The sequence below is a fragment of the Pelodiscus sinensis genome, chromosome 26 (genome assembly GCF_049634645.1).
Source record: "Pelodiscus sinensis isolate JC-2024 chromosome 26, ASM4963464v1, whole genome shotgun sequence".
Taxonomy (NCBI): Eukaryota; Metazoa; Chordata; order Testudines; family Trionychidae; genus Pelodiscus; species Pelodiscus sinensis.
In genome coordinates, this window is record NC_134736.1 from 21618561 (window position 1) to 21644891 (window position 26331).

General features: G+C 52.7%; 8 non-coding genes across 8 annotated transcripts; 5 read left to right on the forward strand and 3 right to left on the reverse strand.

Moving 5' to 3' along the window:
- Positions 1-200: 200 nt before the first annotated feature.
- TRNAL-UAA (transfer RNA leucine (anticodon UAA)) lies at positions 201-282 on the reverse strand. Its single transcript has one exon. It is a non-coding gene; the product is annotated as a tRNA-Leu (tRNA).
- Positions 283-4552: 4270 nt separating this feature from the next.
- On the reverse strand, positions 4553-4624 carry TRNAE-UUC (transfer RNA glutamic acid (anticodon UUC)). The gene has a single exon. It is a non-coding gene; the product is annotated as a tRNA-Glu (tRNA).
- A 4366-nt stretch (positions 4625-8990) lies between these two features.
- TRNAK-CUU (transfer RNA lysine (anticodon CUU)) lies at positions 8991-9063 on the forward strand. Its single transcript has one exon. It is a non-coding gene; the product is annotated as a tRNA-Lys (tRNA).
- Positions 9064-9495: 432 nt separating this feature from the next.
- TRNAV-AAC (transfer RNA valine (anticodon AAC)) lies at positions 9496-9568 on the forward strand. The gene has a single exon. It is a non-coding gene; the product is annotated as a tRNA-Val (tRNA).
- A 7648-nt stretch (positions 9569-17216) lies between these two features.
- On the reverse strand, positions 17217-17289 carry TRNAF-GAA (transfer RNA phenylalanine (anticodon GAA)). Its single transcript has one exon. It is a non-coding gene; the product is annotated as a tRNA-Phe (tRNA).
- A 1200-nt stretch (positions 17290-18489) lies between these two features.
- Positions 18490-18562, forward strand: TRNAV-AAC (transfer RNA valine (anticodon AAC)). The gene has a single exon. It is a non-coding gene; the product is annotated as a tRNA-Val (tRNA).
- Positions 18563-20604: 2042 nt separating this feature from the next.
- Positions 20605-20676, forward strand: TRNAE-UUC (transfer RNA glutamic acid (anticodon UUC)). Its single transcript has one exon. It is a non-coding gene; the product is annotated as a tRNA-Glu (tRNA).
- A 3376-nt stretch (positions 20677-24052) lies between these two features.
- Positions 24053-24144, forward strand: TRNAS-GCU (transfer RNA serine (anticodon GCU)). The gene has a single exon. It is a non-coding gene; the product is annotated as a tRNA-Ser (tRNA).
- The last annotated feature ends 2187 nt before the right edge of the window (positions 24145-26331 follow it).

Genomic DNA, 26331 nt, shown 5'->3' on the forward strand with positions numbered 1-26331 from the left:
GTGTCCATGGCTCTGCTGAAAGCCAGACTGGTTTTCCTATTGTTAGGCAGGACCCTGCAACCCATGTTCTCTCCTGCTTTTCTAGCCTCTGTTGCCTTGTTGCCTTCTGCAGGTGTCCCTTCTGATGGGACAGGCCACGTTCTTCTCAGGGTTTGGGTACCATGTTGCCCTAGAAAGGCTTGTGGCCAAAACACAGGCGTCGCTGTGATCAGGATTTGAACCTGCGCAGGGAAACCCTATTAGATCTTAAGTCCAACACCTTAACCACTCGGCCATCACAGCTCTAAGTAACAACAAGCCAGGGAAACTGGTAAATAATCTCAGTGCCCAGGCCTGACGTCACCTGACCCACAGAATTCACACTGCAAACCATTTCAGCAGTCATGCAGAGGGGTCCTGGGTGCTCTGGTCTGAGGCTGCCTTAGAGGTGAGTTCTGCTTCCAGGTCTTCCCTCCACAGAGACACTCCCAGCTCGGACCCTCAAACCCTTCTGCCGTCAAGGGGAAACCTCACAAAGGAGATTCCAGGCAGCCAGGCCAGGGGGGTCTCTGAGATTGCCCCTGTCCCACCTGGCTGTTGCCAAGGTTGCTCTGTGAGGTCACTGCCTCCCAGCCAATAAGCTGAGGCGCTGTAAAAGTTCCTTGTGATGTCACTGCTGCCTGGCATGCTCATGTCGTGCCACTAGCCAGCCCCTTGGCATGTGTGAGATGCTCCTCCTGCCCCCCTCACTCAGGGCTGGTTCTGGGGCTCACACAGGGAACATCAGAGGCTACCAGGGGCCCTCCTGTGGGGCTGTGAGTGTTGCTGTCCCTGCTGTACAGACACGGCCATAGAGCATCAGGACACTGCAGCGGTGGGAGACACTTCCCTGGTTTCGGGAGGGAGACGAGATATCAAGGCCCATGACTTGGAGCCAGCTGCCTATACCCATGGAAAGCTGATTTTCAGAGGGGTGTGATCAGCCCTTCCTGTGTATCTGGCTTCTTCAAAGGGGCTTCATTAGGAGCTAAAAGTTGAAGAAGGGCCATTTAGAAGGGTGAATTTCTTTCCCTGCCAGGCTTCTCTGTGTGCCCCAGTGGCCTAATGGACAAGGCACTGGCCTCCTAACGCAGGGATTGTCCCACCTGGGGTGACAGTTTCCTTTAACTGACAAAGAGTTTGCATTCCTCTACTCTCTGAAATAGTTGGCAAGGATGCTCTGCAGTTACTGTCTCCTTCTCTGCAGAAGGTGTCCAGACCCCTCACTAGCTTGTGTTAGGTGCAGATCTGGTTCCTAAAACCCCAGGTATTCAAAGTCAGAATGAAGGGGCACATTTTACTCTAGAAGGCCCAGGAGTGACAGACAGCAAGAGGTGGCTGTAGCAGAGCAGAGTCTGTCTGGAGACAAAGAGGAGTCTGAGGATGAGAAGGTCCATGAAAGGCAGAGACTCCAGAGGACCACGGGGCTAGTTATTTGGTCTGGCAAAAGGACAGAAAATCCCCAGGCCCTGAGCATGGTGCGGGCAAAGCCCATGGGGCAGTTTGCCTGGTGGGGTTCGGGGCGTGGAGAAGCTGTGAAGCTCTGTGAGTGGATAAGGTCCCTGGCTGAGCTGCGCCACCTGCCGTGTGTGTGACTCAAACTGTCCCACGTCCCCTTTTGTGTGTCTGTTGCGCTTCCAGCTTCTTTCCTCAGGCATGTTCATCCAGCAAAGACCCCAGCAGGGATCTTGTATCTTCCTTTGTGCAGCTCAGCCACAGACACAGCCAGGGCTGGAAGGAAATTGCTGCACTTTGGGAGTCAAAGGTGTTGTCTGGGACCACAGAGCAGTTTCACCCAACAGCTTGAGGGGGGGCACCATGGCTTAGCTTGCTCCTTCTAAACAGAAGAGCCTGGGTTCAACTCCCAGTGGTGCCTTGTTGCTTCCTTTGCTCACATTTTGTAGATATTGGGATAGAGAGTACGCTTATTAAGTTTGCAGATGATACCAAACTGGGTGGGGTTGCAACTTCTTTGGAGGATAGGGACATAATTCAAAATGACCTTAGCAAGTTAGAGAAATGGTCAGAGGTAAACAGGATGAAGTTTAATAAAGAGAAATGCAAAGTGCTCCACTTAGGAAGGAACAATCAGTTCCATACATACAGGCTACGTCTACACTGGCCCCTCTTCCGTAAGGGGCATGTAAATTTCAAGAGTCGTCGTAGGGAAATCCGCGGGGGATTTAAATATCCCCCGCGGCATTTAAATAAAAATGTCCGCCGCTTTTTTCCGGCTTTTAAAAAAGCCGGAAAAGAGCGTCTAGACTGGCCCCGATCCTCCGGAAAAAGTGCCCTTTTCCGGAGGCTCTTATTCTTACTTCAAAGTAAGAATAAGAGCCTCCGGAAAAGGGCACTTTTTCCGGAGGATCGGGGCCAGTCTAGACGCTCTTTTCCGGCTTTTTTAAAAGCCGGAAAAAAGCGGCGGACATTTTTATTTAAATGCCGCGGGGGATATTTAAATCCCCCGCGGATTTCCCTACGACGACTCTTGAAATTTACATGCCCCTTACGGAAGAGGGGCCAGTGTAGACGTAGCCACAAGGTGGGAAGCGACTGTCTAGGAAGGAGCATGGCGGAAAGGGATCTAGGGGTCATAGTGGACCACAAGTTGAATATGAGTCAACAGTGTGATGCTGTTGCAAAAAAAGCAAATATGATTCTAGGTTGTATCAACAGGTGTGTTGTAAGCAAAACTCGTGAAGTCATTCTGCCGCTCTACTCTGCACTAGTTAGGCCTCAGCTGGAGTACTGTGTCCAGTTCCGGGCGCCACATTTCAAGAAAGATGTGGAGAAATTGGAAAGGGTACAGAGAAGAGCGACAAGAATGATTAAAGCTTTAGAGAACATGACCTATGAAGCCAGACTTCATGAACTGGGCTTGTTTAGTTTGGAAAAAAGAAGATTAAGGGGGGACATGATAGCGGTTTTCAAATATCTAAAAGGGTGTCACAAGGAGGAAGGAGAAAATTTGTTCCTCTTGGTTTCTGAGGACAGGACAAGGAGTAATGGGTTTAAAGTGCAGCAGGGGAGGTTTAGATTGGACATTAGGAAAAAATTCCTAACTGTCAGGGAGGTCAAATATTGGAATAAATTGCCAAGGGAGGTGGTGGAATCTCCCTCTCTGGAGATATTTAAGAACAGGTTAGATAGACATCTGTCAGGGATGGTGTAGACGGAGCTTGATCCTGCCTTGAGGGTGGGGGGCTGGACTCGATGACCTCTCGAGGTCCCTTCCAGTCCTATTATTCTATGATTCTATGATTTTCCCAGGTCCTTCTGGGACACAGAAGAGGCCCCCCCTGGACACCCATGGAACTGCTGGGCTGACCCAGGGCCTGAAAGGGGCTGTGGCTGCTGCTGACAGGGAAGAAGCTGGGAGGTAAGATGCTGATAGCAAGAGATTCCAGCTGCCTCTTTGCCCTGGGTCTCAGTGCACCATGCCAGCCAGCAGCCACCTTGACCAAATGTCAAACCAGCTGGACTAGCCAGCCCACGTCACAGTGAGTCACTAGTGGCCCTGTCAGAGAAGAGCCATTGGCAGCTGCAGAGACATCCCTTCAGCTGCTGGACACGCCGTTCTAAAAGGGCTATTTGTGAGCTGTGCTTGGGTTGGCTGGCTAGTAAAATTGGTTAGTGCATGAAGCTAGTAATGCCAAGGTCACGGGTTCAAGCCCTGTGCTGGCCACAGATATGTTTGCTGTGGTGACTGTTCTACCCCTGTCTCCCTCCTTTAGCTGCCTGCTATGGACAGGGAAAGAGAAATCGGCACAATACTGTGAGCTTTTCAGGAAATAGGCCAGAAAACTGGTAAGAGGAGGCTCCAGCCTGCACAGACCCAGAGGCTAAAAGGGCCTTGGCCTGGCGTGCTTCCCCCAATAGAGGGAAAACTCTTCTCTTCCCTCTATTGTGGGGCTACTCATGGGCCTGCTGGCTCAGCTGTTTAGAGCTTGATGCTAATAATGCCCAGGTCACGGGTACAAGCCCCATGCAGACCCCACAACAGCCAAATTAGTTTTGTTTGAGCTGCTCCCCACGAAAAGCCGTGAGAGGGAGCCCTTGGCTGTGGGACCCACTTGTGCCTGTTGTTCAGGGTTAAATAAGATCTTCCCCAGGAGGCTGCCTGTTCCCTTCCCACCTTGCATTGGCTGGGAATCAAATCAAGCAAGGGGCAGCAAACGCCAGGCACCATCATAGTCTGGGCCACAGATAATGACCCCCTTGGAGCTGTGATCCCAGGAGGAGTCTCTGCAGGCCCTGCAGTCCATGCGGAGGAATGCCGACATTTTTGGCCAAATGGCCAATGGTCTAGCAAAGAAAGGCCACCTCCCTCCTACCCCCGCATCCTACCAAGTCAGAGCCAAGGTCAAGGAATTGCGGCAGGGGTATGTGAGGGAGGAACCACATTACTGTGCACGCTCTCGGAGAGGATGAAGAGCGGTGAGAGGCAGCCCGCAGCTGCAGAACCCATTTGTGCCTGTTTTTTCAGGGTTCAAATAAAAACTCAGCAAGGTGCTTTGATGCTCCCTCTTTACATTGCATTGGCTGGGAATCAAACCCAGGTCAACTGCTTGAAAGGCAGCTATGCTCACCACTATACCACCAATGCCTGCCTGCAAAATTGCTGGGAAAATTAGTGAGGAAATCCTACATCTGCCATGAGGTTAGCCAGAGGCGAGAGGGTGCCTGTGTGGTTTGGGTAAAGCAGAACTTCTTAGCTATTAGGCAAAGACGAGAAGTGGTGATGCTGGGCTAGTGTCTGCCCTGCACTCTCCGTGGTGTGAGGAGCCGGGCAGGAGAGGAGTCCCAGAGGTTGTTGGGTGGGAGAGTAGAGTTTATCAGACTTTGGGCTAAGCTCTAGAGCAGCCAAGGGAGAGATGGGGAAGTGACTTCTGGAGACTCTGTGTGGCCCAGGGATGCGGACCAAGAGCCGTCCTTGTGTTTTTTGCCGTAAAGTGTTGTTTCTGTGTCCTTTGCCTAAGATCGAGCACGTCTGCCTTCCGGAGAGCCATGTCACAGGCACAAGCCCCCAGAGACCTCTTCAGGGACACATCACAGGACCAAGCAGGGGGCAGCAAACACTGGACACTGTCAGTGTCTGGGCCAGAGATAAAGACCCTCTTGGAACTGTGATCCGAGGGGGAGTCTCTGCAGGCCCAGCAGTCCAGGGGGAGGAATGCAGACATCTATGAACATAAAAACATAAGAACGGCCGTACTGGGTCAGACCAAAGGTCCGTCTAGCCCAGTGTCCTGTCTGCCGACAGTGGCCAGCACCAGGTGCCCCGGAGGGGGTGGACCAAATACAATGATCAAGCAATTTGTCTCCTGCCATCCGTCTCCAGCCTCTGACAAACAGAGGCCAGGGACACCATTTTATCCCCTGGCTAATAGCTTTTATGGACCTAACCTCCATGAAATTATCTAACATATGGTCCAAAGGCTGATGGCCTTGCAGAGAAAGGCCACCTTCCCACTCCTGAATACTAGACCAAGTCAGAGCCAAGGTCAACGAATTGCGGGAGGGGTACGTGAGGGCCCGTGAGGGCAGGTCCCGCTCTGGGGAAGCACCACAGCACTGTGCATACTGTGAGGAACTGGACCGAATCCCGGGGTGTGGGGAGCCCCTGTCTCCAGGGATAGCTGTGGAGTCTGGGATGGAGATACCTGGGCAGCAGCGGCTGCAGCTTCAGGATGACAACGCTGATGACCTGCAGCTCCAGGAGATGCAGGAGGACTCCCAAACGTCTTCAGGCAGCGGGGAGGGAACATCAGGTGAGTGCTGGGAGGTTGCAACACACAGGACATGTCGACACTTGCAGTCTCCTTCAGGAGAGGGATCCAAATGGAGACATTCAAAATTGTAAATGAAACCGGGATTTAAATATCCCGCGCTCTATTTGCATAATCGTGTCCGGGCGCTGTTTCAAAATACTTTATTATGAAATAAAAAACACTGTTTAGATGCAGTTATTTGGGGAGAAAACCCTTCTTCCAAAATAACCCTTAAACACTCCCCTCTGGTCTGGACCTAACAGCAGTGTCAGCGTTTGCTAATCGGGGCTCTGGACAGCCCCTGCACAGAGGGAGATGGCAACTGCGGGACGCCCTGACCCACTGTCCCAATGTCTCCCAGCAGAAAAGAAAACAAAAGAGGCCAATGCAAACAGCCCCCTGGCAGCCAGGGAGTCAGCACGTCGGTGGGTGGGACAGGACGCTGGGGTCCGAGCTGGGCTCTAACTCGCTGGGTGACCTTGGCCCATTCAGTGAATCTCTCCCTGGCTCTATGGCCCTGTCTGTACAGCAGGGACAGCAACACTCACAGCCCCACAGGAGGGGGCTGGTTTGATGCTTCACCCCATGGCCCAGCAAGGAGCCCCCAGGCTCCCCCTGTGTTCTGGGAGCCAGGTTTGCTGTGTGAATTCTGTGGGGCAGGTGAGGTGAGGCCTAGGCACTGGGTTTAGTTACCAGTTTCTCAGGCCCTGGGGCACTGTTGCGCTCACAGCTGTGGTGGCTAAGTGGTTAGACTAGAAATCCGATAGGGTTTCCTTGTGCAGGTTCAAATCCTGCTCACTGTGAGGCCTGTGTTTTGGCCACACCCCTAACCTGGGCAACAAGCTGCACAACCCCTGAGCCACTCTCCCAGTCCCCAGTCAATCCCTTTCTGCGCCTTTCCAAGAGATACACGGGCCATGGTGCCTCATTACGGGTCCCTGAGCTCTAGGGGCTGCTGGGCCCTTTGTGTGTCTCAGCTGTAGAGGAAAAGGCTTCATGCCTGGTCACTGCTCCAAGCTTGTTTGTGGCCAATGGGAGCTGCCTGCTTGAAGCCCTGGCCAGTCCCCACAAGCTCTTATTCACCCAGGCCTGTGACCTGTGCCCCCTGCGCAGGGAAGGGGCTGCCTGAGAAATGTGCTTGGCTGCTGGGAGGGTCTCCCAGTCAGAGCCTGCCTCTGGCACCTCAGCCCCTCCCTTCCCTCAGCCACTGGCCCTCCCTGTGATGGAAAAGGGCAAAGACCAGACAGATTTCATGAGGGACACATGAACATAGGTCTCTCCTTAGCTTAGTTTGGAGACCCCTGCACTAGACCATCAGGGGCACATGAACAAGGCTCTTTCCTTACCTACACTAGCCTTTCACAGGCCACTTTCTGTCCCCTTTTCCATTGTCCAGAGGGAACAAGAACAGAAACCAAACAGAACATCAGAACAGCCAGACTGGGCCATGCCAGTTGCCCAACTAGCCCAGGATCCTGTCTCACAACAGCAGCCAATTCCATTGCCCAGTGGGAATGCTCAGGACAGACAATTGTTAAGTGATCCCTCCTGTCGCCCATTCCCAGCTTCTAGAATACACCAGCTAGGGACACCTGCCCTGTCCATCCTGGTTAAATGCCAATGATTGAACTTTCCTGCATTAAATGATCCAGTTCTGTTTTGGATCAAATGTCTTGGGCTGCGCAGGCCTTGAGTCATGGCAAGAGCTGGAGGGGAATGGGGAACGGCTGCACTTTGGAATGGGAAGGGGGTGTCTGGGACCATAAAGTAGAAAAGTTTCAAAGCCCCTTTCAAGGAGGGCACCATGGCTTAGCAGGCTAAATCAGCTGCCTCATAAACAGGGGTGACTTATTGTAGCCTTTGCTCACATTTACTTATGCCCTTCTGGGACACAGAAGAGGTCTCTCCTGGCCACCCATGGAACTGCTGATTCAGGAAAAGGCTGATTGGGGATGGGTTTTTGGAAGAAGGAACAACAGGTGAGAAGCACCTGATGCCCACAGACCCTGACTCTCTATGTCTACAGGAGCTGCAGAGGTTACACCCTCAGGCTCTCTAGGCCCTGACCCCCTGAGGGAATCAAAAGGGCATGTGGTGCTGGCTCTCCTGTCCCAGCAATTGCAGTCAGAGCCCTGCCTTGCCAGTGCCAGCAGCTTCTGCAGGGGCTCCAGGCTTGTGGTTTCCTTCTTCCCAATACTCCTCTCAAATCAGCCTTTTCCTGAACCAGCAGTTCCATGGGTGGCCAGGGGAGGCCTCTTCTGTGCCCCAGAAGGGTGTAAGTAAATGTGAGCAAAGGTTACAACAAGGCACCACTGGGAGTTGAACCCAGGATCTCCTGTTTATGAGGCAGGTGTTTTAGCCAGCTAAGCCATGTTGCCCTCCTCCAAAGTATCTTTAAAATGGCTCTTTATGTTTCCAGACAACACTTTTGACTCCCAAAGTGCAGCCGTTCCCCACTTCCCTCCAGCCATCGAGCCTAGGCGGTGTCTGGCCCCCTGGCCACAGAAAGCTACAGAAAGCTCCGTGGGCAGGGGACTTTGGCTTCCTTGCCCATGAGATGCTGTTGCAGGAAGGGCTGCTCAGCAGGGTTGGGGTTCACCTGTCAAGGAAGGGAAGAGTATTTGGGTGCAGACTGGCTAACCTAGTGAGGAGGCTTTAAACTAGGTTTGATGGGGGCAGGTGCCCAAAGCCCAGAGGTAAGTGAACAACATGGACACCTGGGGGATACCAGGGCACAGGCAGGAGAAGATGGGAGTGAATCCTGCTACCTCTGCCATGGCTTGGCCCAGGAGGGATGGGATCTAGCAGCTTTTCACCCCTGCTTTGTGGGAGGCCAAGTAGGAAGGGGCCTCTGGAGGCTCATAGCCCCCTGGCCTGCTGTGTCTGTGGAAAGGGGGGAGAGGACACACACTTGTCACTGGGGAACAGGGCGCATGGATCCCACTTGTTCCTGCAGAAAATGAAACAGGCTGAGCATTTTGCAGAGAACAAGCCAGAGCCCTTCTCCTGTCCCTGGAGAGATGGAAATGGGTCTGTTCCTTGTGGGGAAAGAAGTGGGTGTGTTGGGAGTGGGGTTAGAGTTCAAACCTCTCCACAGACCAGAGCCCCAATTAGGGGCAAGAAAGAGCCTTGAGTCAGGCAGTGGAGAACACTTGGCTCCTGTTACCCTGAGATGGGATATTAGGAAGCTTTTCCCACACAACCTGGCTAGCTCAGTGGGTAGAGCATGAGACTCTTAGTCTCAGGGTCATGGGTTCAAGCCCCATGCTAGGTGCTGCCCTTTCTTAACTCACATTCTCAGCCTGTGAGCAATTGGCTCTCAGTTTTCACCAGGGTTTTAGAAAGAAAAGGTCTAGTCCTGGGGTCCAGCTTTAGTAGAACAAAGAGAGAACCAACTGCAATTTCCATCTTCTGAGGAGAAGGGAAGAGGATTTTCTTCTCCTCAGTTCTAGCCACATCAGCCCAGGGGGGAGAAAAAATAACCCTCCACCCGCTGATTGTCCCCCATCAGCTTCTGTAGCTTCACCTCCTTCCACAGCAGCTCCAGCTTTGAGCTACAAATCTCAAGGGGCTGGTGAGGAAATGAGGCGCTTCCATGAGAACAAGAGGTGGAGTGTTCACAAGGAGCATCCCCCTCCCCTGCAGACCAGGGTGTTAGAAACAGCCAGGAACAGAACAGTCAGACAAGTTCCAACCCCTGAAATGTGTTTCTGTGGTGTAGTGGTTATCACGTTTGCCTAACATGCCAAGGGGCCCTGGTTCAAAGCCAGGCAGAAACACAGGGTATTCTCTTATTGCAGTGCCCAGGTAACTGCAGCTGCTGCTGACCAGCTTGTTGATGAGCCCAACGCTCATGTGACAGGAGGTGGGGGGCAAGGTCAGCTGATAATGCCCCTGGGTGCCAACCTGGGGAAGCCAGATAAATTAGGCCTGGCAGCTGCTTGTGCCTTGGCCTCCCCTGCCCTGGGAGGCTGGTGCATTGGGCTGGCTCTGCCTGCTGCCTCCCTTGTGTGACTTGTCCAGTGTAACAGGCCAAATGTCGGAAAAGCCTCTCCCTCCCCCCCCAAAAAAAGAAGAAAAAGCTGCACAAATTGGGTTTTGAAATGTGCGTAGCTTTTCCCAGAAGAGCAGTGTAGGGCAGACATAGCCTGAGTGTTGCTCAGCACTGGTAGGAGACAGGGAGGGATAAAACCATCTAATGGCACCTGAAGCCTTTCAGAACAACTCCCAGCCCCAACAGCAAGAACCAGCCCTTCCCTCCATCCTCACTGGGGTCTGCTGGGAACTGTCTGGACTCAAGCCCACCCAGTTTCACCCTAAGGATTGCCTGTTCTGTAAAAACTGTGCCTTGGAAATGAGAAAGCAGCTAAAGTGACACTCGTGGGACTTGAACCCACAAACTTTGAATGTCTAGCTGGGCTCACATGAATCACTGCAGCTTAAAATAGTGATAGAAAAGTAGCCATGTTAGTCTAGGGTAGCTGAAACAAAATACAGAAAAAAACCAGTTTCTTGCCATTTCAACCAGAAAGGACATTATCTCAATGACTTAATTACCTGCATCCTGCTTCAAAAGCCTTTTAAAACTGCACTTTAAAGGGAATCCTCTGAACTGTTATTCATGCTAAAATTCGACACTTTACGGCGGGGTCCTAACAAAGACTCTAGTTATCTTACCCATTACAAAGATAGCTTCCCCAATTATCACCTTTAATATCATTAGGTCACAGACATTTACCTTCCCCCCCGCATCCCCGTTCTGTTCTGAAATTTGATTTGTCCTTTTCATATGGTTGTGACAATTTTCTTCCACTATTTGATCTGAGGAAGTGGGTCTGGCCCACGAAAGCTCATCATCTAATAAACTATCTTGTTAGTCTTTAAAGTGCTACATAGTCCTGTATTTTGTTGCAGCTTAAAAGTCCAACATGCTTTCCACTGCACCAGAGAGCCTGATATCTCCACTCTCTGCTTTGCAGCATGGCAATTGCTGGTGGCAAAGAAAGGGGAGCCAGGTCTGTCTCTTTTGGGAGAGCAGGTAGGAAGGGGGGGGGGGAAATCACTGAGCCCCTGACAGTGAAAATAAGGGATAAGAGCTGAGCTGCAGTTGGAGAATGTGGGCATCGATCCCACTGCCTCTCGCATGCTAAGCAAGTGCTCGACCACTTGAGCTAATTCCCCTGTTGTGTTTACAAAAGTCTTCTTGGAGGCTCTTCCCTTCTCCACAGCAACGTCTGTCATCTAGGTCAGTTAGTCGTGGGAAAGGAGAAGGCTCCGAAAAGGCCTCAAGGGCAACTCTCAAGGAGACTCCCTGCAGCAAAGCCATGGGGAGGCTCTGAGATGGCCCCTGCCCTGCAGCCTGTCCCACCTGGCCACTGTCATGGACTCTGTGAGGTCATCACCTACCAACCTCCATTAGCCAATAAGCTGAGGGGCTGCAAAAGGCCCTTGTGATGTCACAGCCACACCCACCCCTGCCCTCCAGGGCTAATGTCCTGCCCCAGGCAGCCCCTTTGCCTGGCTGAGCTGCTCCCAGGGGTGAAAGTGACACATTTCTTACAGAGATTCCTGGGAGATGAAGCAGCTGTAGGGAGCCAGGAGAGCAGAGACCAGCCTGAGAGCTGAGAGTCAGAGGTGCCCACTGCACTTTCACACCACAGCTCCCATGGTGTAAGGGGCAGCCCTCAGGACTCTGAATCCTGCTATCTGAGTTCAAATCTCAGTGGGACCTGTTGGGGTTCAGCTGGTTGTTACAAGGTTCAGGTGCTTTGGCTTCCATGCACTGAGGTTCAGTAAACAGACTTTTGTTCCTCTTGCTGGGTGTCTGAGGCCACTGGAGCTCCATCTCCAGACTGAGCAGGCAGGTGGGAGGGGTCTGATGCCATCACAGCTGCAGGGCAGGTCACCCACCTGGCCCCTGAGCTCAGCCCGTGCTGGAGGCAGCCAGACAGTGTGAGTGGGTCAGAGGGAGGATTGAGGGAAGGGTCCTGAGTCCTGGCTCCCAGCCACGCACCTTGGCAGAAAGACCAATGGCCCCTGCACAAAGTGCATTGTGGGAATAAGAGTTGGGGCAGCAGGAAAGGGGCCGGCCCCTCAGTACCAGGGCGCAGGCAGGAGAAGATGGGAGTGAATCCTGCTACCTCTGCCATGGCTTGGCCCAGGAGACCTGGGGTCTAGCAGCTTTTCACCCCTGCTTTGTGGGAGGCTAAGTAGGAAGGGGCCTCTGGAGGCTCATAGCCCCCTGGCCTGCTGTGTCTGTGGAAAGCGGGGAGAGGACCCACACTTGTCATTGGGGAACAGGGCGCATGGATCCCACTCGTTCCTGCAGAAAATGAAACATTTTTCAGAGAACAGGCCAGAGCCCTTCTCCTGTCCCTGGAGAGATGGAAATGGGGCCGTTCCTTGTGGGGAAAGAAGTGGGTGTGTCGGGAGTGGGGTTCGAGTTCAAACCTCTCCACAGACCAGAACCCCACATTAGGGGCAAGAAAGAGCCTTGAGTCAGGCAGTGGAGAACACTTGGCTCCTGTTATGCTGGGATGGGATATTAGGAAAATTTTCCCACTCAGCCTGGCTAGTTCAGTTGGAAGTGCATGAGACTCTTAATTGCAGGGTTGTTGGTTCAAGCCCCATGTTGGGCGGTGCCCTTCTTTAACTCACTTTCTCAACCTGCAAGCAATTGGCTTTCCGTTTTCACCAGTGATTTAGTGAACTGGGTCCAGCTTTAGTAGAACCAGAGAGAGAACCAACTGCAATTTCCATCTTCTGAGGCAAATTACAGGCCAAATGTGTCAGCTAAAGTAGCTCACTTGAGAAATTGTTAAAGTGAAGCTCTGAAGGTCCCTGGTTCAATCCCAGCCTTTGCCAGGTGTTACTAGGTAATCCTTTCTAAGGTTCCCCTTTATTTAATGATCATTTCACCCTTTTTGGCCACAGCTGGGCCTGACAAATCATGTTTGTGTGACTCGCCCCTGTTCCTCCCAGCCCTTCCTGAGAGTTGCTGCTTCCTTGGCTAATGCCCACCCAGCGCTGGCACAAGGGCTGTGGCTCAGGGTGAGGTGCTGATGGGGGCACATTTGACTAGTCTCGTGTGAGCTCCTTGGAGCCAGCCAGCTGAGCAGGAGGAGAAACCCAGCAACCAGCTCAAGCAGGGTGGGAGGACAGAGACCCTCTCTCACCTGGGCACTGCAGGCAGCAAGAATTGGAGTCATCAGTGGAGTGGTGACAATGGGGGCAAGACACAGACATCTTCTCCTCCCCCTGAGGAAGGGGGCTGGGCCCGGGATCCAAGTCCCTTTCAGCCCCCAGGAGAAGGGAGCTGAGAGAGAGGGGAGGGAAGGAGGTGGCCAGAGCCTCCCCCCAGCAGGCTGGGTCTGTGGGAGCAGGGGTGAGGGGGCCTGGCCCTGCTTTCCTGCCCCCTTCTCACACTGGTCTCAGAGCGTCAGCAGCCGCCCGCTATCTGGTGGGTGGGGCCTTCGCTCAGCGTTTGGCAGCCAGAGGGCTCTGCATCCATACGTAGGCCTGGCCTGCCCCCCTCTTGCCCTGCCTCGGTTGCTCTGTGGCTTCTGAGCCTTCCCTTGGAGCTGTCAGCACCAGCTCCCCCACCCCCCCGCCCGTGCTCAAGGTGCCCAGAGGAGGAAAGGGGATCTGGGCTCCAGTCTGAGGCTCTTCCTGCCTCCTGCTTTCCCCTGGTTCCTGCCTGGCCCTGGGCCTCTTTCCTGCCAGCCCCACGGGGGCCAGGGGAAAAGCAGGGGGGCGGGTACAAGGGCCACATTCGTGGGCATCAGGTGGCACCAAAAGAAACGCTCCCTGTCGGCCTGGCTGGAACATGGCGCCACATGAGCAATTTGTTGGCACCAACGTGCTCCCCTGGCCAGTCTGAGCGGGGAGCCAGGGACGGTCCCTGCAAACCTGGGGCCATTGGCCAAGGCTGCTGCTCTTGTGTCTGTGCTGGGACCCCCTGGGCCTCAGGAGCGCTAGAGATGTGGGGCAGCTCTGTCCTCCCAGCCTGGGGCTGCCTGTCTGGGCGACGCCCTCACACACACTGGCCCCTCCCCTCCTGGGACAGGGCTCCTGCTGTTCCTTGGCCAGTCAGCCTGGCCTGATGCGCATTCCCTTGAGCACCACGGGGGCAAGAGGCAGAGCCTGGCACCTGCTGGGACCAAACAAGAGGGCATCAGGGGCAGCAGCAAGAAACATGAAACCTCAGCATCCTGCAAGCCCAGGGTCCCAGCACATCCCAGCCACCCACTGAGCAGCAGACACCCAGCGTGAGGTAAGAAACGGTCTCATGAACCTAAGGGGAAGGAAGACAAAGCAGTGGAAGTGGGAGGGTTCTGCAGCCAAACAGTGGCAGGTCCCAATGAGATTTGAGCTCAGCTTGCAGGACTCCCCAGGCCTAAGGGCTGTTCCTTACACCATGGGACCTGCACCAACCACCACTCCCTCAGCTGGAGCACCAGCTCATGCCCACTGGGACCAGCTTTGCTTGTTTCCTTCCACCCAGAGCCCCCTTCTTCCCCTGGGCAGCAAGGACCATCCCTGGGATGCCCTGAGACAGGTACAGGACTCTGCCTCCCCACAGCCAGCCCCACCCCACAGGATTTGGCAGAACAAAGGGCAGCAGGGGGAGACTCTCCTCAACCACTGAATCCCAGAGCTTCTGGTCTGCCTCCCTCAGCTTGGCTTCCATTCCTGCCTTGCTTCCTCCTTGGGCCAGCAGGAAGAGCTGACCCCATACCTAGCCTCCCAGGCACAGGTTGGGCAGCAGGAGCTGCGCTTTCCTGGTCACCAAGAGGAGCTGCAATGAAAGCAGACACTCTGTTTCCACATGGCTGTGAACCAAGGACCTTTTGCATGTTAGGCAAACATCGTACCCACTACACCACAGAAAGCCACAAACGTGCTTAAACTTGGCTAACTATTCTGTTACTAGCTCTTGTTCCAGCACCATGATGGGGAGGGGAAAACACCTTTTCATGGAAAATTGCTGTGAGCTCTGAGTCTGGCAATTAACCCGTATAATTAGTATAAACAATTAGTAACACACATACTAAATGGAAACAAATCTGCCTACAACAAGTCACAGCTGGAGAGCTCTCTGAAAACATCCACTCCATGTAGAGCCACAAATGGGATGTTAGAAATTATTTTTAAAGGCCTTGACAATAAGACAGTGACTATCATATTACATCTCTGTAAATTCGTGCTGTGCCCACAACTTGAGCACTGACTGGAAATGTGGTTGCCTTACTCCCCCCCCCCCCCCCCCCCAAACCCATACCTTGGCATTGGAAACTTCAGACAAGCACAACAAAAATGATGAAAGGTTTGGCTCAGCTGCCGCATGAAGAGAGATTGGGACTTTTCACCTTAGAAAGATGGAGACAGAGTGGAAATAAAATAGAGGTCTATAAATCATGGCTGTTTTGAGATTGTAAATAAGCAAAGGTATTTTTCTTGTTCCCATAATAGAAGAACTAAGGGGCTGTGTGACGGACCAGGCCGTATCTGGGCACAGCTGAGGGCGTCTGCTCAGGGCGTATTGCTCAAATCCAGGGCTCCTTACAGCCCCCGACTGGTGACCTCTCTAAATAGGCCACAAACCAGTCTCAGAGTGCTTCAGCTGCCTGCCTGAAGCCTCACGAGCAAAACCCCTCCGACACCCCAGCAATATCCGTGCCCCAGATGGCCCCGGGACTCATACACAGGTGGGGGGTAATAGCACCCAATCCCACCTACCCCGAACAAGTCCTGTCTGGTTCCAAGAAACCAGCCACAGATCCCTGGTCAATTTACCCTCTGGACCTTACCCACAAATCACGCTGGACCAATCCTTTAGAATCTATATCTAAAGGTTTATTATTACAAGAAAGAAAAGCCTGAGAGTAAGGTTATTAAAGTACAGTACGTTACATGCACCGAATCTCCCAGTCCTCGATGCAGGCTCTAGCAGAGGTGTTGCAGCTGCTGGTTTAAAAGTTCTTGTTGCACATCCTATCATCAGGATGGGTTCACAGGTCTTCCGGGTTCTTCAATCCCTGCAGTGCTGCCTCTGGGATGAAGTGCTGAGCTAAGAACAAAATGGCATCGACCACATGGCCTCTTTATACCCCCTTCTTGGCCTCTTCTGGCCTTAGCCGGTCACCTGGTCCTCAGCCTCTCTCTGCTGGCCGCTCTTAGGTCTCCGCCCTCCTGCTTTAGGTGTGTCTTTGGCCCATCAAGTGCCATTGTTCTACAGGGCTTCGCTACTCAGCCTGTCCATAGCCATGCTTAACCCATCCCAAGAATATTCAGCTTCCACACAGATTCCTATCTACACACACAGACATTATATACTCACATAAACAGTGTACACAGGATCAACAAACAATAAGCTCCCATTCAATACCCCACATGGCTCCCTTTTATACCAATTTCTGGGGCCAACACCCCCACCTAGGGGTGCAGCAGCGATCTGGCTACTTCCCTCCAATTCAGTAATGTAACAGGCTGTGTCTACACTGGCATGAATTTCCGGAAATGCTTAAAACAGAATAATTTTCGTTATAAGTATTTCCGGAAAAAGAGCATCTACATTGGCAGGCTGCTTTTCCGGAAAAGCCCTTTTTCCAGAAAAGCATCCGTGGCCAATGTAGACGCGCTTTTCCGGAAAAGAGCCCCGATTGTCATTTTTGCGATCGGGGATTTTTTCCGGAAAAGACTACTGGGCTGTCTACACTGGCCCTTTTCCGGAACAGTGTTCCGGAATAAAGACTTATGCCCGAGCGGGAGCAGCGTAGCTTTTCCGGAATAGCGGCTGATTTTGTACAGTAGAGAGTCGTTGCTTTTCCGGAAATTCAAGGGCCAGTGTAGACAGCTCACAGCTTATTCCAGAAAAGCGGCTGATTTTCCGGAATAAGTGGCCCAGTGTAGACACAACCAGGATGCGCCATGATATTAGCAGGTTGAAAACAAACAAAAGGAACAATTTCTTCACACAACGCACAGTCAACCTGTGGAACTCCTTGCCAGAGGATGTTGTGAAGACCAGGACTATAAGGGCATGTGTATACTTGGAAACTATTTTGAAATTGCTTAAATCAACATAATAACTTCCAGTCTAAGAAAATAGAAATAGCGTGTCCTCAGTATGGGGAAGCCTCAGATTTAGTCCGAGGCAGGCTCTGTTAATGTTCATTTCTGGGGGCATGGAATTAAAAACAGAGACGCAAGGCTGGGAGCAGCTGAAGCCAAGAGCCCTGTTCTACTGTGTCAACAATCCCTGAGGTGACATGAAATCCCCTCTCCCACTTCTAACCCTGAAATATCATCAACTTTATTATGTCGTTCCCGGCCTCTTGATACAGCCTTTGAACTCTGACTGCAGATATTGGCCTGCCAGAGATGGAGAGATGCCAAAACAGACTAAGCCGCATTGACTAAGGCTTCTGCCAAAGCCTGGGATTGAACCAGGGACCTTTAGCTCTTCAGTCTAACGCTCTCCCAACTGAGCTACTTTGGCAACTGCTGCAAGCTTTCTGAGGCCCATGTTTCTCTCAGGCATATTTTTCTCTCAGCAGAATACACAAGAGATGCTGCTGCCAGTGGACCTGCAAGGCAAGATGAGCTTTGCCTGCCCCCCTCAGCCTGACTTGCACTTGGCCCCATTCCTGCCTCTCTTCCCGGTGTGTCCCAGTGGCTGAAAGGGACTGTGGCTGCCAATGCAGGGAAGAAGATGGGCGGGGGGCCGTGTTCCCTGTGAGATTTTCCATCCATGGGCGGAGTGAGTTTCATAATGTGCACCACTAGTGAGGTCGTTTGCGCTTGTGCGGGTGTGGGCTACTGTGGTACCCACCAGTTATTCACAAACAGCTTAGCTAAATATAGCTTGATAATTGTATAGAAGAAAAAATACTGAAACAAGGGATGTCATTCCTGGCCACTTGGTACAGCCTTCGAACTCTGCAGGGCTAGGTCTACATGGGGAGGTTCTTGCGCAAGAAATCCTGAAACCGGCCCCTTCTCCTGTTCCTGGAGAGATGGAAATGGGGCCGTTCCTTGTGGGGAAAGAAGTGGGTGTGTCAGGAGTGGGATTTGAGCTCAAACCTCCCCACAGATCAGAATCCCCCACTGGAGGCAAGAAAGAGCTGAGTCAGGCAGTTGAGAACACTTGGCTCCTGCTACCCTGGAATAGAGTATGAAAACACTTGTTACAGCCCGGCTAGCTCAGTTAGCAAAACAACATAAGGCTCTTAATCTCAGAGTCATGGCTTCAAGCCTCATGCTGGGCAATGACTTTCTTTAACTCTCAGTCTACAAGCAATTCACTCTCCGCTTTCACCAGGGTTTTAGAAAGAAAAGTCTAGTCCTGGGGTCCAGCTTCAGTAGAACCAGAGAGAGAACCAACTGCAATTTCCATCTTCTGAGGAGAAGGGAAGAGGATTTTCTTCTCCTCAGTTCTAGCCACATGAGCCCAGGAAGGAGAAAAAATAACCCTCCACCTGCTGATTGTCCCCAGTCAGCTTCTGTAGCTTCACCTCCTTCCACAGCAGCTCCAGCTTTGAGCTACAAATCTCAAGGGGCTGGTGAGGAAATGAGGAGCTGACAACTCAGGTTAGTCGCTTCCCTGAGAACAAGAGGTGGAGTGTTCACAAGGTGCAGGCCCCTTTTAGAAAGAGCTAGTAACAAAACAGTCATCCATGTTCCACAAGCACCAAAGTGTGTTTCTGTGGTGTAGTGGTTATCACATTTGCTTAACATGCAAATGGTTCCTGGTTCAAAGCTAGGCAGAAACACAAGGCCTTCCGTTATTGCTGCTTCCCCTGGGTGCCCAGGTACATGCAGCTGCTGCTGACCAGCCTGTTCCTGGGATGAGGCCAACTCCCATGTGACAGAGGAGGGTGATGTTAGCTGAGAATGCCCCTTACGGTACGTCTAGACTACCGTGTTTTGTCGACGGAAGTTTTGTCGACAGATACTGCCGACAAAACTTCCGTCGACAAAGAGCGTCCAGACACATTGAGTTCTGTCGACAAAGCAAGCTGCTTTGTCAACAGAACTCCATAGTCTGGACGCAACGTTACAGGCAATAACACCTTCTGTCGACAGAGTTCTGTCAACAGAAGGTGTTATGCCTCGTAAAATGAGGTATACCAGTGTCGACAAAACTGCTGAGTTCTGTCGACGTTATGTCGACAGAACTCAGCGGTAGTGTAGACGCTGGTATAGTTTTGTCGACAAAAGTCCACTTTTGTCAACAAAACTAGGTAGTCTAGACACACCCTTAGTGCCAGCCTGGGAAGGGGAGATGAATCAGGCCAGGCAGCTGCTGGAGGCTTGTGGGTTGGCCTTCCCCGCCCTGGGAGGCTGGTGTATTGGGCCGGCTCTTCCTGCTGCCTCCCTTGTGTGACTTGCCCAGTGTAACAGGCCAAATGTCGGAAAAGCCTCTTCCAAAAAAAGCAGAAGAAAAAGCTACACAAACTGAAACTAGGTTTTGAAATTTGCGTAGCTTTTTCCAGAAGAGCAGTGCAGTGTAGACATAGCCTGAGTGTTGCTCAGCACTAGTAGGAGACAGGAAGGGACAAAAGGGTCTAACGGCACCTGCAGCCTTTCAGAACGACCCTCAGCCCCAACCCCAAGGACCAGCCCTTCCCTCCGCCCTCACTGGGGTCTGCTGGGAACTGTCTGGACTCAAGCCCACCCCAGTGTCAGCCTAAGGATTGCCTGTGTCAGTGACATCACAAGGGGCTTTTGCAGCACTGCATCTTATTGGCTAATGGAGTTTGGGAGGTGGTGACCTCACAGAGAGTACATGACAATGGCCAGGTGGGACAGGCTGCAGGGCAGGGGGCATCTCAGAGCTCCCCTATGGCTTTGGTGCAGGGAGTCTCCTTCCTTAGTGTTGCCCTTGTGGCATTTTTGGAGCCTTCTCCTTTCCCAGGACTAACTGACCTAGAAGGCAGACGTCCCTGTGGAGAAGGGAAGAGCCTCCAAGAAGGCCACTCTTTGTACAGCAGGGGAATTAGCTCAAGTGGTAGAGCGCTTGCTTTGCATGTGAGATGCAGTGGGATCGATACCCACATTCTCCAGTGTTGGGAAAAATCCCTGTTTTCCTTTTTACTGGCAGAGCCAGCCAGGGGGCTAAGTGGCTCCAGTAGCCCCCTCCCGCTCCTCACCATTTCCTACTTGCTGTCCCCAAAAGCCAGCCACACTGGGGCAGGGAGCTGCTGGACACCAGCCTTCATGGAACTTCTTCTCAGCTGGGGAAAGGGACAAGCAAGGGGCAATGGGACAGAGGTTTATGCGATGACGACAGGGGTGCAGAAAGCAAATAAATTATTTTTTCTCCTACTCAAGAACCAGGCTGACAGAATGAAACTGATCAGTAACCAAGTTAAAAATAGACCAAAAGGGAGCATTTTTGCACCCAGTGGAACTCCTTGCCAGAGGATGTTGTGAAGGTGAAATCTACAAGAAGGTCCAAAAAAGAACTGGATAATTTAATGCAGGAAAGGTCAATGAATGGCATTTAACCAGGATGGACAGGGCAGGTGTCCCTAGCTGGTGTATTCCCGTAGCTGGGAATGAGCGACTGCAGGGATCACTTAATAACTGTCTGTCCTGAGGATTCCCTCCGGACAATGAAATTGGCTGCTGTCCTGAGACAGGATCCTGGGCTAGTTGGACAACTGGCATGGCCCAGTCTGGCTGCTTTGATGTTCTGTTTGGCTGTTCTTGTCCCCTCTGGGCAAAGGAGAATGGGCCCGCAATCCTGAAGTGGACAGAAAATGGCCTGCGAAAGGCTGGTGTAGGTGAGCAAAAAAGTGTGTTTCAGGTGTCCTTGATGGTCTTGTGGTTAGGATACAGCACTTTCACTGCTGTGGCCTGGGTTCGATTCCCAGTCAGGGAAACCAGACTGAAATTTCACATGGCCACTGCCTTGTCATTTTTCTCATCTCATTACCACATGTTACAGCAGCTGAGACCCAAGAGGTTACTTCAGGCTCCTTCCCACCTCTCCCTCACTGCTAAAACAACACTTGCCATTTTCAGAAGGGACAAAGCTGGTCACTCAAATTGCCCCTCCCCTCTCCCATGTGGGCAGCCCTGCAGGAAGCTCTGTGGCACACACAGCACTAGCCCAGCGCAGTGTCAGGTCGGCACAAGATCCATTGGTTCAGTTTGGTTTTTGAAGGAGATAACCCAGAACTGGCTCCAGCCCCCACTCAGTAACCTGGGGAAATGACCCACCAGGCCTGGGCCCCTCGGAGAGGCAATGATTCCCCACTGGCCAGGGCAGAGCCTCCCTCTGACACAGTCATGGAGCCTTCTCCCCCTGGTCCTGCCTCCCCCTTCACTCAGCTCTCACTGCTCAGTGCTGCCAGGGAGGGGCCTCACTGCGAGAGCCGCCTGGGCATGTTCCTGCCACAGAGACACGTCCCAGAGCAGGACGGATGCTCAGACCGACATTGAGTGTTGCTCAGCGCTGGGGTGAGACAGGGAAGGACAAAAGGGTCTAACGGCACCTGCAGCCTTTCAGAACAGCCCCCGGCCCCACCCCAAGTACCAGCCCTTCCCTCTGCCTCTAATGGGCTCCACTGGACACGGCCTGGACTCAGGCCTCCCCGGTGCCAGCCTAAGGGCTCTGGAGAAGACAGGGCAGCTCCAGGGGCAGAGTCCAGAGCCCCTGGCTGGGAAGGGATCAGGAAGCAGCTTTGAGGCTGGGCTGCTGCACAGTTTAGGCAGGGGTGGGCAATGACTTTTGATGGGGAACCACTCCCAAGCCTGCACTTTTCCATGCTATTATCGGAGGAGGTGGGGGTCTGGGATGGAGGCTGGGTGCAGACAGGAGCCTGGGGCAGAGGACTGGGGTGCAGGAATGGTTGCAGGGTGTTGGGTTGTGACTTGGGGCAGAGGATTGGGGTGCAGGATCTGGGAGGGGTGTGGGTTCAGGTGGGGGGAGAGGGTTTGGTTTACGTGCGGTACCCGGGGGGTTGAGGGAAGGGAGGGGCTGGGGTGTCAGTCAGGCTCTGGCTGGGAGACTTACCTGGCTCACTCCCGGCCAGCAGCCCAGCACATTTCTCAGGCAGCCTGTCTGCCTTGTCCCCACACAAGCTGCAGGGGCCATCTGGTCGATGAATAAGAGCCTGAGTGGAAGGGGGATGACGCTTCATATGGCCAGAAACCAGCCAATGGGATTGTGCTGGGAACAGGGACACTAACTGCCCAGCAGTCCCTGTTCTCAGCAGCTTGCGGGGGTGGGGCAAGCAGGGAGTGTCTTGATGGGCTAGATACAGCCCGCTGGCCTGTATTGCCCAGGCCTGGCTTAGAGGGAACCTTGGCTCTGGGGGAGGGGCGCTGTGGAAAGGCCAGTCTTGCCTTCCTGGGCAGGACACGGTACCTGCAGCCTTTCAGTTCAACCCTCAGCCAACAACCCAACAACCAGCCCTTCCCTCCACCCTCACTGGAGTCTGCTGGGAACTACCTGGACTGAAGCCCACCCCAATTTCAGCATTAAGGATTGCCTGGAAATGAGAAAGCAGCTAAAGTAACACTGGTGGGACTTGAACCCACAGCCTTTGCCTGTCTAGTTGGGTTCACACTAGCCACTACAGCATAAATGCCCAACAGGCTTTCCATTGTACCACATAGCTTGATGTACTGCTGAGTTTGTTATCTCCACTCTCTGCTTTGCAGCACGGCAATTGCTGGGGGAAAAGAAAGGGGAGCCAGGTCTGTCTAATTTGGAAGAGCAGATAGGAAGAGGGAGGGGGCCACTGAGCCCCCACCATGGAAAATAAGGGCTAAGAACTGAAATACAGTTGGAGAATGTTGCCATGGATCCCACTGCCTCTCACATGCTAAGCAAGCGCTCTGCCTCTTGAGCTAATTCCCCTGCCTACCAAAGCTTCGGCTACCTCCCCTACCTTGTTCCAGAGCCCACAACATCGCTGTCGCTGCCCAAGCCTCCGTTCTGAAAGGGCCACTTGTGAGACTGACACCCAGGGGCCGGCTAGTTCGGAGGTTTAGGACGTGGTGCTCATATCACACTGACGTGTCTTAAGAGCAAGCCCCTTGTTTCAAACCATAACGGGCTCGCTATTCCAACATCCCTGCATGGCAGGAGGAGAGAGGGACGTTTTGGAATAGTGATTTATTTCGAAGTAAGTGCTGTGTAGCCAGCGCCAAATTACAAAATACGCTATTTCAAAATAGGAGCATTGATTATTTTGAACTATGGGACGCACCCCTAGTGAGTTAGAGCTGAACTCTGCCCCCAGCTCCACCACCCACGTACTGACTCCCTTGCTGCCATGGGGCTGTTTGCATTGGCCTCTTGTCTCTGTAGCCAGGCTTCAGCCAGGACTGAGACTCAGGCAGGAGAATGTGACTCGGCTCCCTGCACCTGGGCCCTGCATTTCTCATCCCTCCAGAGACACTTGTTGGTGGAGGAATCAATCACAGTCACATGAGTGTAGATTATGAAACTTCGTAGTTGTTGTTGCCTTGGAAACTCCCCACAGACCTTCCCCTGGGGTCCCGGGCAGCCGCTCACACTGCACAGCTCACTTCGAGGTGAGGGTGCTGTGTAGACGTGCCCGTCCTGTTGAGGGCCAGCCTGCTGGGGGGAGGCTCTGGCCACTTCATTTCCTTGTCTCTCTCAGGCTGTGTCTACACTGCAGGGCTACGTCTACACTGCAGGCTTTTTGTGTAAGAGCAACTGCTCTTGTGTAAAAACTTGCAGAGCATCTACACTGCAGGCAGGTTCTTGCGCAAGTAAATTTACAGTGCAGCATCAGACAACAGGGCTTCTTGCGCAAGAATTATTCCTTTCCCTGTGAGGAATAAGCCCTCTTGTGCAAGAACTCGTCAACAAGGAGGCAGTGTGGACGGGCAACAGGGGTTTCTTGCTCAAGAAAGCCCGATATCTAAAATGCCCGTCAGAGCTTTCCTGCGCAGGAGAGCGTCCATACTACCATGTGCGCTCTTGCAGAAAAGCACTTCTCTTGTGCAACAGCACATGGCAGTGCAGAGACACTGTTGTGCAAGAACTTTCGCACAAGAACTCTTGCACAAAACAGTTCTTGAGCAAGAAGTCTGCAGGGTAGATGTAGCCAGGGGGTGTTTGGGTTTGTTACCAGCACTGAGCTTTGTACAACAAACCAGGGAACATTGTGAAAAGCCAAAACCTTCCCACCCTGGGTGTCCTTGGCCAGTCAGCAAGTGGCAGAAAGGTTCCCTGAAGAGCTGACTTCAGGTGTTTTGAAACAAACTGTAACTGCTCAGCTGAGGCGGCCGAGTGGTTAAGGCGATGGACTGCTAATCCATTGTGCTCTGCACGCATGGGTTCGAATCCCATCCTCATTGGGTGTTTGCAGCCCTCTCTCTTGCTTCTCCGAGAAGTTCAGTGCCAGCCCCTCCTGTAACCCTGCCTGCCCCAGCCCCTCCCACTGCAGCCTGGGGAAAGGGGAAATCTCCACAGAGACACTCCCAGATGGGACCTTCAATTCCTCCTGCTCTTAGGGGGAAACCTCACAAAGGAGATTCCAGGCAGCCAGGCCATGGGGGTCTCTGAGATGCCCCAGCCCTGCAGCCTGTCCCACCTGGCTGTTGCCATGGTCCCTCTGTGAGGTCACTGCCTCCCAGCCAATGAGCTGAGGTGCTGCACAAGGCCCTTGTGATGTCACTGCTGCCTTGCAGGCTCATGTCCTGCCCCTGGCCAACCCCTTGGCATGTGTGAGCTGCTCCCCCTCTGCCCCCCTTACTCAGGGCTGGTTCTGGGGCTCACACAGGGAACATCAAAGGCTGCTCAGGGGGGGCCACATTGCTAGGCCAGGGACCCTCCTGTGGGGCTGTGAGTGTTGCTGTCCCTGCTGTACAGACAGGGCCATAGAGCCTCAGGAGGCTGCAGCGGTGGGAGACACTTCCCTGGTTTCGGGAGGGAGACGAGACGTCAAGGCTCATGACTCGGAGCCAGCTACAGATACTCAGGGAAAGCTGATTTTCAGAGGGGTGTGATCAGCCCTTCCTGTGTATCTGGCTTCTTCAAAGGGACTAAATCAGGAGCTAAAAGTTGAAGAAGGAACATTTAGAAGGTGAATTTCTGTCTCTGGCACTGTCCCACCTGGGGTGACAGTTTCCTCTCACTGACAAAGAATTTACTGTCCTCTGCTGTCTGAAACAGTTGGCAAGGATTCTCCACAGTGGTTCTCTCTCTCTCTCTCTACAGAAGCTGTTCAGACCCCTCACTAGCCAATGCTGGTGTTAGGTGCAGATCTGAGTGCTAAAAGCCCAGGTGTGCAAAGTCAGAATGAAGGGATGCATTTTGCTGGAGCAGAGCAGGGTCTGTCTGTAGACAAAGCAGAGCCTGAGGATGAGAAGGCCCATGAGAGGCAGAGACTCCAGAGCAGTGGGGCTAGTGATTTGGTCTGGCAAACGGACAGAAAATCACCAGGCCCTGAGCATGGTGCGGGTAAAGACCATGGGGACTACCTAGTCCATCAGATTTTATTATTTTCCTTGTTTGGCGGTTTAGAAATCACGTCTGAGCTGGTGGATTATTCTTATTGTGTGTAACTAAGCATTGCAGCCCAGGGATTTTCCTTGCATAATTAATTGGGGTCCGTTTTTGCACAAGAGGCTTTTGCGCAAAGAGGAGCTGTGCAGACTGGGGCTCTTCCTGCCTCCTGCTTCCCCTGGCTCCAGCCTGAAAGGGCTCTAAATCGAGGTAGCTCGTCTACACTGGGGAGCCTGCCTCGGACTATTCTGAGGTTTCCCTGCAGTGTAGACGCGCTATTTCGAAATAAGCTATTTTGGAATCACTATTCGAGACCAGCTTATTCCAAAATAAATGTGCCGTGTAGTCGTAGCCAGAGGGATGAAGCAGCAGGAGGAAAGCCAGGAGTGCAGAGGCCAGCCTGAAAACTGAGTATCCCAGGTACCCACACACACAGTACCATGTAAGTCAAGACTTTGAATCCTACAAGCTGAGTTCAAATCTCAGTGGGAGCTGCTGGGATGAGCTTGTTGTTGTGAGGTTTTTCACACTGCATGTCTATGTCTACACTGCAAGCTTTTTGCACAAGAATGGCCGTTCTTGTGCAAAAACTAGCGGAGTGTTTACCCTGCATGTGCATTCTTGCACAAGAAAATGTGCAGTAAACCATTGGAAAAGAGGGCTTCTTGTGCAAGAGTTATTCCTCTCCCCATAACGAATAAGCCCTCTTGCACAAGAAGGCAGTGTGCACAGGCAAGAGGGATTTCTTGTGCCAGAAACCCCTATGGCTAAAGTAGCCATAAGAGCTTTCTTGCACAAGAGAGTGTCCATGCATGTTCTTTGTGAGGATATATAGCACCTCATAGAGCTGGGAAGAGCCTTGAGAGGTCAGCTAGTTCTGTCTCTGTGCTCATGGAAACTCCAAGAACCATCCTTGACAGATTTGCCTCAGATTGCTAAATGGTCACCTCAATGATTGAACTCATAATTCTGGGTTTAGTAAACTAATGCTCAAACCACTGAGCTATTCTGCCCTTCTGGGCAAGAGCCCATGGCCGTGTGGATGTG